Source organism: Eumetopias jubatus, unplaced genomic scaffold (assembly GCF_037043125.1).
Source record: "Eumetopias jubatus isolate StellerSeaLion01/CBP00866 unplaced genomic scaffold, mEumJub1_p1.0 scaffold_7, whole genome shotgun sequence".
NCBI classification, from domain to species: Eukaryota; Metazoa; Chordata; class Mammalia; order Carnivora; family Otariidae; genus Eumetopias; species Eumetopias jubatus.
This window is the reverse complement of record NW_028274813.1, coordinates 132,670,976-132,680,685: the sequence shown is the minus strand read 5'-3', so window position 1 is coordinate 132,680,685 and position 9,710 is coordinate 132,670,976.

Here is a 9,710-nt window from a genome sequence, read left to right as displayed (position 1 = left end):
ATGAACGTCCATCGGACGTTCGGATCGGAAACATCCATGACAAAATGAAAGCTGAATAATTAAAAGTTTTTGATTTTGCGGGCCCTCTTGCCCTATTAATACACTAAAGCATCCCCGAATAAGAAAATATTTAAAGTAATATGTGTGACTTATAAATTATATGATATATATTTCAGGATTTTTTAAATGCCTATCATTCATTCTTTCATTAAAAACAAAAAAAAATCAATTTGATGAGCACCTACTATGTGCTGGGGACCCTGCTGGATGCTGGAATTTACCAATCACCTCTCTATAGCCAATGCATGGTGTTTATTGGCACAAAATTTCTATTAAAGTGTATTATGTGGCTAGTAAAAAACTGGTTTGAAGCAGGTGATTTTCTCATAATGACACATACTTGATAATCCCCAGTGTTCACATTTTAGACTCATGGACAAATAATCACTCAGTTTCTTAAGTTCTATAAAGAGGTTTCTTCCAATGTCAGAGGAAATGAGGAATCTACATAGAAATAGAAGTTGTAGAGAGCTTGATTTTTAATATGCAGAAAACATCATTCTGGAGAAAATTATAGTTGCCAATACTTTCCAAGGGAAAGGGAACTAGTGAGATAGAGGATCCAGAAAGAAGCTGCCTTTCTGTACTATCCAAGCAATAATTTCAGATGCTAAACATATTAAGCGCTTCCCATGACTTTTCATTATACTATAAAATTTAATGATCATTTTTGATGTCTTAAATGTTGATTATAACGGTTAACACCCTTTCTCTGGATTTTGATAAATGTACATTTGCCTATCATCATGCTGGAACAGTAAATGTCTATTTCAATGTATGACAAAGCATGTTCCATTTAACGGCTGAGTAAGAAAACAAAATCTAGGAAACTTGGTGGTAAATATTACAGATCGAATAATTTAGTCACAATGGACACTCCAGAAAGAGTGTTCTGCCATGAACATTAGGCACTTTCTCTTCTTTATTTAGCTCTGCTGATTTTGCTCTGGATGAGACAGGGATACATTTTGCCCATGAGAAGTATTTATTACTTTCATATCTGGTGACTTTTGTACCTTCCATGAAAGGAAGCTCAAATCCCTAATTCACCCTTCAGAATACAAATAGTTACCTTGTCTTAATAATTGTCTTACCCTCTTCCTACTTGTCTGGAAGTTTCTAGGGGATGCCACACCAGATTTATGGTCTCTAAACCTCGTTTCTTTTTTCTTTTCTTTCTATACCCTGTTTCTATCACAATGCGTGATCCTTGGTAGAATCTCCATGATTACATTCAACAATTCAATACTTTCAGCATCAAATATTCAGTATTAAACGGAGTTGGACTCAAAAAAGTGTGGGAGCATTATAATGTAGAGGTCAAGGTTTGGACTTCAGAACAGATCTGCTTTGAAATTCAGGAAAAATCCAGTCTCTGTTGTGATACCTGGATTAGGTCCTGACTTTCTCTTCGAGCCTCAGTTTTCCCATCTGCAAACAGGGAATGATATTAATTATTATAAAGGTTAAAATAACTCAGTTAAAGTGCTTAGCATAAAATGAGTGCCCAATTAACAGCAATCATTATTAAATAACATTTCCAATATTGCTTTAGATAACTGAGTGTGAATAGATGTTCTTGATTTAGGGTACCTTTTAAAAACATTCTCAAATCCCCACTCTGGAAATAACATCGCCCTTTTCTCCAACCAGACTACACTTAGTATCCATTCTAGGAGTATAACTAATCAGTTATCTGGATCGTGACACAGTGTGGCAATTAGTATACCCCAAGAATTTTCCTTCCAGAAATTAAGTAGAATGTTTATTTTCTGAACTCTGCTTTTTTCCCCAACATTCATATATTTTAGTTACTAATTTCATTAAACCATAAAATGTTTGAAGGGTCACAATAACGGCTAAAACTATGCAATTAATACTGATTCTTCTACTCAGGTTATTCATTTCTGGATACCTGATGATTAAACTCACCATAAGACATTTAAGTAGAAAAAAAATGATTGCTTTTTTATTCCAAAAGAAAATAGACCATCAAGCTCAGAGTCTTTCATGGATGTTATTTGCATGCCCTTTCCTCGGTCTACTTTCAAAATATTTAAATACTCCTGTTATAGGAATCAGCCCGTGAGTGCTAGTGGAAGAATTGTAAAGTAAATGCAAATACCCAATAGAATGAGTACAAGCGAAGTTTGTTTGTTTGTTTGTTTGGGGGACTGGTGGGGGAGTTCCTCTGGACTGATATCTGTTATGAAGACTCTCAGAAAGCTTGCTAATCTAAACTGCCTCATCTACAGTATCCTCAGTGGTAAGCTAGAGTAATACCAGAGGCTAAATTCATGGTACTTACATGATATTGATTTCCCGGCTCCTCCTATTTGGGGAATAAATGCTAGTGTCTTCGGTAGGTATTTTTCACACAGGCATACGGCAGACAACTATTGCAGACCACTTCTCCAGGGGACTGTTCTAAAATAGACATCTCTGAAAAATATAAGCCACTAAGTAGTTTTCTACTTTTGTTTAACAAACGTACATTTTTAAATGCACCCCCTCCCCAATAAAAACACTCTTCAACCTTTCTATTTTTTGTATCCGATGTAAAATGGGTATAATAATAACAACATCTATATCTCAAGGGCTTTTGCGAGCTTAAATTAAAATAATCCTTACAAACTACGTATTCCACACCTCACCCATAGTAAACACTCTGTAAATGTTTTCTGTTTTTAAATGGTAACATTTTATTATGATAAACTTAAGTATCTAATTCTAGAGAGTAATAATATATTTGTTTGGTAAATACATAATAGTCTATAACACTGATGTAGACTTCTGGGTAGTTTTTAAGAGTACATAAATTTTAAGTCCACTTAAAGCTCTTATCTAATTATTATTGCATAGTATACAGTTAATATTGGCCAAAAGGCTTATAAAATTCTGCCCCAGAAAAAAAAAATCTCTCTGATGTTCATATGCTTATGTAAAAATCAGAGAGATTGAGAAAATGGTTGACACCTGGATTACTAACCCATTTTCATCATTATTTTGGAACGATGATCAGAGATATAAGATAAAAAAGCAATTCATAACTTTCTACAGGAATGAGGACAGTGAAAATGATCTCAAATTATTACAGCATATGAGCATATATTCACACTGATCACTTATTAGAAGCACTACTTGGAAACAAACAAGCCACGAAGAACTGAATCTTTAATCTCACTTTTTTATTAAAGAACGTTATGACCTAAAATTTGTATTCACCCATATGGCATTGAAGGCAAGAGAATGGAAAAGGAAATGTTGAATTATTTCTGCTTTTTAACCCGCGTGTCCAAATGGGGAATGTTTATGATTCTACGGGAAGGGGTACCAAGTGAATGATGCAACAGAGCTGTGCAAACTAACTCAGCTTTCTGGACATTTTATTTGCTATAGTAGTTACCATTTAAATTTATACTTTATTCTCTAAAGAACTAATTTCTAACAAAAAAAATAAATAAAACAGACCATTCCAGCAAAAGAGAATCTTGTTATAATGGATCAAAAAGTAAAATTGGAAAAAAGCAGACAAATGCAAAAGTGGGGATGGGAAGGACAGTCTGCAGACAAACTGGCTCATTCTCTCTAAAAAGTTACAGTCAGGAGAAAGAGAAATGTGCTGGTGGGAAAGACTCACTTGGCATAATAGCCAACTTCAATACATGGTTCCATAATTCACCCTGCAAAGAATATTTGGGGTCAATTTTGTCAGCCAAGCACAGGCTGAGTATCAGTCCATGGACATCTACTGAATTGGAAAGGTGTAGATCTTTGGCTGGAAAAAGCAGATTACAAAACAGTGCATATAGTGTGAACTTATTTTGCCACTAAAGATGCACACACACACAGAGAAAGATCCAGAAGTTTATACGTAAACTTCAACAGTAGCAAAGTCTCTAATAATAAAAGAGTTTTTAAAGAAAGGATTGGACTGATTTTCTATTTATCCTGCTAAGGGTACTGAGACTTGACTTTTTTTTATGTTATAAACTAAATGGACTCAAATATCTAGGGGGGAGAATGTTCCATTAAAGTAGACACATCCAAGGTAACATGTAATCATTCTCACACACGCTGCTTAAGAACCTTTTGTATTTGTCAAAGTCAAGTTCACTGATGACTTCCTTTTACATTTATCTGACAATCGGTGCTATTTTTATGAGTTAGTGGAAAGCAAACTGATTTCTCCTTTGCCTGTAGTTATTAGAAGACACACTTAAAACCCCTGATTTGAAACCATCTGTGTCGTGAGTTATTGAGTTGGTCCTGAGTGAACTAATGAAAACCTCTTGGAAGACACTTGGTTTTGAGAATCTCTACCAGTGCTGTGCTGGAATGGCACACTGCAGCCCATAACTTTTTCAGGCAGTCAGTGTGTTCAAAGCCTTAGTGAGCAAGTCTCCCTCCGTGTGACTTTACTTATAAAAACAATCACTGGAAAAGCATCTATATTTTCAAACAATACTCAAAGTTTCCTGTGCCCCTTCTGCTACCGATTAAGAACTATTTTTATAAAAGGTTATCAAATTCTAAGTGAAGTTCATTATCGTGCTGTTTTTATTCTATCACATGTACCCATTTTTAATTAAAGCGTCCTGCATTATAATGAGTTTACAATTTATTTGCATTCAATTAATGAGCTTTGGAAAAGAACCATATCCATAAACCCTCCTCTATACCTTCCCTTTTAAAGTGTGACAGAGATAATTATTTGGGAAATTGCAACTCCAAAATCGGGAGTTTCAAAACCATTTAAATTGCAGGAAAAATGTCAGTAAACCTAAGGAGTTGTTTTTGTGACAGGTATGGACCCAGCCACAAGCGATGATCTCTGACAAGATGTCCTGAGACAAAGCTGATGACATAACTTCCCTTTAGCAAACCCCCAAAGGTGCAACCTAGTTTAGAGGGCACCTAACAAATTCCTCAGGAAGAAGAGATGTACAACCTGTCAAAAACGAGAGTACCTTTGTCATTTGGAGGTCGTTTGGCTTGAAAGGCTGAGATTTTTTTGGCAAATGTAAAATTTTGCAATCTTTCCCCTATGATAATTTGGTATTAATCCTACCTCTTGTGTCTGATATTTGTTTAGAGGAAGGAATACCTCATTCAATATTTCTTAATTTTTTTGCATTGAATCGGGTCAACTGAAGTTTCTATCATTTTACCTAGAGTACCTAGGATTTTTCATGGATCCCAGCTTTAGCTTTCTCTTTCATGAATTTGGAATATTTCACATTATATATTTCCTTTCTCTCTCTCTCTCTCTCTCTCTCTCTCTCAAGAGAGGTAAAATCATCTCAATATTCTCTTCCCCATTTCAATTCTTTGATGTAGCATTATCTTTTTTCCCCCATGATGAACACCCTCTAAGGCAATAATCCCTTTCCTCTGCAACAAAAGACTCTGGACTTTTTCATTAAAGTCCAGTTCAGCAAAATACAGCCATCTGTTTGACTCTGTGTCTTAAATGTCACATTGCTTTGATGAGAGAACAGATGCCCAGCTGACGACACTACAGATATAATTGGAGGGGTACCGAATGTGCCACTTCATAGGTAGGTGTTTGGACTTCACCCAGTTTTACCCTTACTTGAGGAACACAAAGGGAGTGTTTCAGCCATTTTAATATCTTTATGAAGTTGTGTCTTAGTTTGTTCTTTTTTGAAGATTAATTCTGCTCTTCGTCTCCCTTCTTTTGTGGCTGTCATTCAATCCCGGTTTGAAAAATGTCTCCACTCCTCCCTCTCCACTCTGTCCTTCTGAAGACCCTCTCCCTCAAGGCTCCCTCTGTTCTCTCCAAACTAAACTTCTTGATGTTTGATTTTCCCACTCCTGATTTCACACTTCCTCCACACTGTTTCTGAGACCTGGAATAATGCCCTCCCTTTCAAGTCTGCCCCTCCCCTTGCTTCGAATCCCACCCCTTTCACAAAGCTCTCTTTATGCGGTTGGTGGTATTGGGGAGTGGTCTGGGGAAGAGGGTAATGAATGTATTCACATATGTAGCGGAAGGTGAGAAATAGAATGGGTAATTGGATTTTGCACAAACAGGCTCATTAGCCAACCTCAAGACACCAAAACATGAAATTAAAGTAAATGGTTCGTGTATCACTTCATTCTGTAATATATTGCAAATTCTACAAAGGTAGGGGCCAGATATTCTGTTTCATTTGTGTCCAACCTCCTTCAGCAAGGAGTAAACAAGTAACTCAGAATGCAGGAGGGATCTGTGGTCTCTCCTGGAGAGAGGGGCAAAACGACAATATTATTTTAGTTTGATGAAACCTAAGAGAACATGGGAAGAGCTTCTAGTGGGTTCGCATGTGGATAACTGAGCAAGGCCTGGAAACTTTTCTATACCTACTCAGGGTCAAAGTCCAATGAGTCCCAGAACTGATATCAGCCTTCTGTTCCCTTGGCTCCTGATTGTCCACACCTTAACAGAAATTAGTAGGTAAGCTTAAATTTATCTTATGATCCATCTTGGTTGGCATCCACACCCTACTGGCAACCCTAGGGTTCACCACTGATCTTCTGGGCAATATTTAAGATGTCATTAAATTCTATGGGAGTTTAAAATGTGTGTCCAGTGGAAAATATTGTATGAAGGATTTCATGTCCTCTGGCATGGTATAAATTAACTAAAAAGACAATAGACAACCTATCGATAATTTACAGTATTTATTTCTACCACATTTCTGTGTGATAAGCAATGGGCCATGAGATCTGGGGTAAGAATTTTTGTCCATCCATTTAAATACATTTGTTTTCAAAGTATATTTCACTAGATATAATACAAACAGGTGGTAGATGAGAGGACACTTTTAAAGGTAATAAGGGGCCAGATTCTACAACCACCTTTGGGAGCCTAGATCTTGCTTTGAGTGCTTTGGGAAAACTTTAAGGGCTTAAAGACAAGCAATGATATGGTGAGATCTGCATATTAAGGAGACCCTATGGTTGTTGGGGGGGGCGGGGCTGGTTGGAGGAGACCGGGAACGGGGAGGCTGTTAGGGCCCAGTGGCAGCCTCTGGTGGAGAGTGTCATTGCAAAGCACCTTGGCCAAATTGCTCCTTACATTTAAATGGCTCCTGCTAAATCTCACTCTGACTTTCCTCTCCCTCTTCTACCTGGAAGTTTCCAAGAGTCTCAACCCCACTTACCAGACCAAATGCATTTCTTCTGACTTTGCCTCAGTCACAAAGCTGAAAGACAAGGAAGGAGTCAGGGGTGCGCCTAAACCAGATACCCTATTTTTTTTTTTTTTTTTTTAAAAGCAGGCTCCACATCCAACATGGGTCTTGAACTCAGGACCCTGAGATCAAGTGTCACATATTCTACCGACTAGGCCAGTCAGGTGCCCCTCTCCATATCATTTCTAATACTTCTTATTATCTGTCTTTTTGATAATAGTCTGCCCAATGGGTATAAAATGGCATCACCTTGTGGTTTTGATTTGCATTTGCCTAGTGAATAGTGATGTTGAGCATCTTTTCATGTGTTTATTGGCCATTTATATATCTTCCTTGGAGAAATGTTTATTCAAATCTTTTGCCCATTTAAAAATAGAGTTATTTGTCTTTTATTGTTGACTTGTAGGAGATTTTTTTTCCTGGCTACAAGCCCCTTATCAGATATATGCTTTACAAATATTTTCTCCCACTCTATTGGTTGTCTTTTCATTTTCTTGGTAGTGTCGTTTGAAGCCTAAAAGTTTTCAATTTTGATGAGGGGCAATTTATCTATTTTTTTTCTTCTGTCACTTTTGCTTTGCTGTCATTGTGGCACGAAAATCCCAGGTGAGAAAGATTTGCTCATTTGTTTTCTTCCAAAAGGTTATAATTTTAACTCTTAGATTACAGAGGTAGAGATCCAATTTCACTCTTTTGCATTGGATATCAGTTTTTCCAGAGACATTTGCTGAAAAACTTTTCTTTCTCCATCAAATAGTCTTGGCCCCCTTATTGAAAGTCAAGTGATCATAAATGTAAGGTTTGTTCGTGTTTTTCCTGAAGTCTCCGTTCTATTCTATATGTCAGTCTTATGCAAGTTCCACACTGTCAGTCGTTGTAACTTGGTAGTAAGTTTTGAAGTTATGAAGTATCAGTCCTTCACTATTTTTGTTTTCCAGTTTTGGCCAATTTGATTACAATTTTTTTTTAATTTTTATTTATTTATTGAGAGAGAGAATGGTAGAGAGAGAGCATGAGATGGAGGAAGGTCAGAGGGAGAAGCAGACTCCCTGCCGAGCAGGGAGCCCGATGCGGGACTCGATCCTGGGACTCCAGGATCATGACCTGAGCCGAAGGCAGTCGCTTAACCAACTGAGCCACCCAGGCACCCTTGATTACAATTTTTTAATTGGGTAGATTTTCTTGATCTCATTGGCCTATGGGAGTTCTTTTATATTCTAAATATAGTTTTTTGTTTGTTTGCCATAGTAAATATTTTCTTCAAGTCTATCACTTGACTTTGGATTCCATTTATTATATTTTCCATACATAACACATGTGATGAAGCCAAGTTTATTGATTTTTTGGCACCTGTATTTTGTATTTTAAATAAAAAGTGTTTTTTTAATAAAATAAATTCTTTTAAGAGTTTCTTTTAATAATTTGGTTCTTTCTTCTGTTTTTAAATTTATCTGTACTTTATTTTGAATATTTTCCATGGTGATACATCATGTTTTTGTGTTTGTTTGTTTTGTTTTTTCTCATTTGAACAGACAGTATTCTCAATAACATTTGCTGGATATTTTGCCATTTCTCCACTATTTCAAAATCTGTCTGTTGTCACATATTAAATTCCTATACATACAGTCTCCATCTATCTACATATATGTATATGTTTGGTTTGAAGTTTTCTATTCTCTCTTGTGATTTATTTATTTAAGGCAACACCAATGGATACTCTTAATTATTATGGTTTTATTTTTTTTAAGATTTTATTTATTTATTTGACAGAGAGAGACACAGCAAGAGAGGGAACACAAGCAGGGGGAGAGGGAGAGGGAGAAGCAGGCTTCGTGCTGAGCAGGGAGCCTGATGTGGGGCTCAATCCCAGGACCCTGGGATCATGACCTGAGCCGAAGGCAGACGCTTAACGACTGAACCACCCAGGTGCCCCTTATTATGGTTTGATAATACAGTTTGCTATGTATATGGCAGTCCCCCATTTCCACAGTTATTCTTTCTCTTTTCCTTTTCTTTTTAAAACTTTATTGGATACTCTAATATGCTATTTTTTGAGATAAATATTATAATTTGTTAAATTTCAAATAAGTCTGGTTTCTATTTTCTTTTGGGTTTTATTAAATTTATAAATCAATTTGATAGGGTATTGCCAGAACTGTAATCTTCAACATTGCCATCTAGGAGCATAAGATATCTCTTTATTCATTTGGATCTTCTTTTGTAGTTTTGTATCAACTTTTATGGTTTCCCTCAAATAAGTCTTGCAAACTTTTCATTAGTAAGTCCCATTTGAAATATATACATGTTTTGGAGAACTAGAACCTGACTTTCCATAGAAATTTTATAATAGGTAGTGGTTGGTCCCCAGACACAGTCACATGGGCTATGAGTCATAACAGGAGACAATAGAGCTCAGTGGTCAGGGTCTGGCCACAAAAGTTAGATGATCTG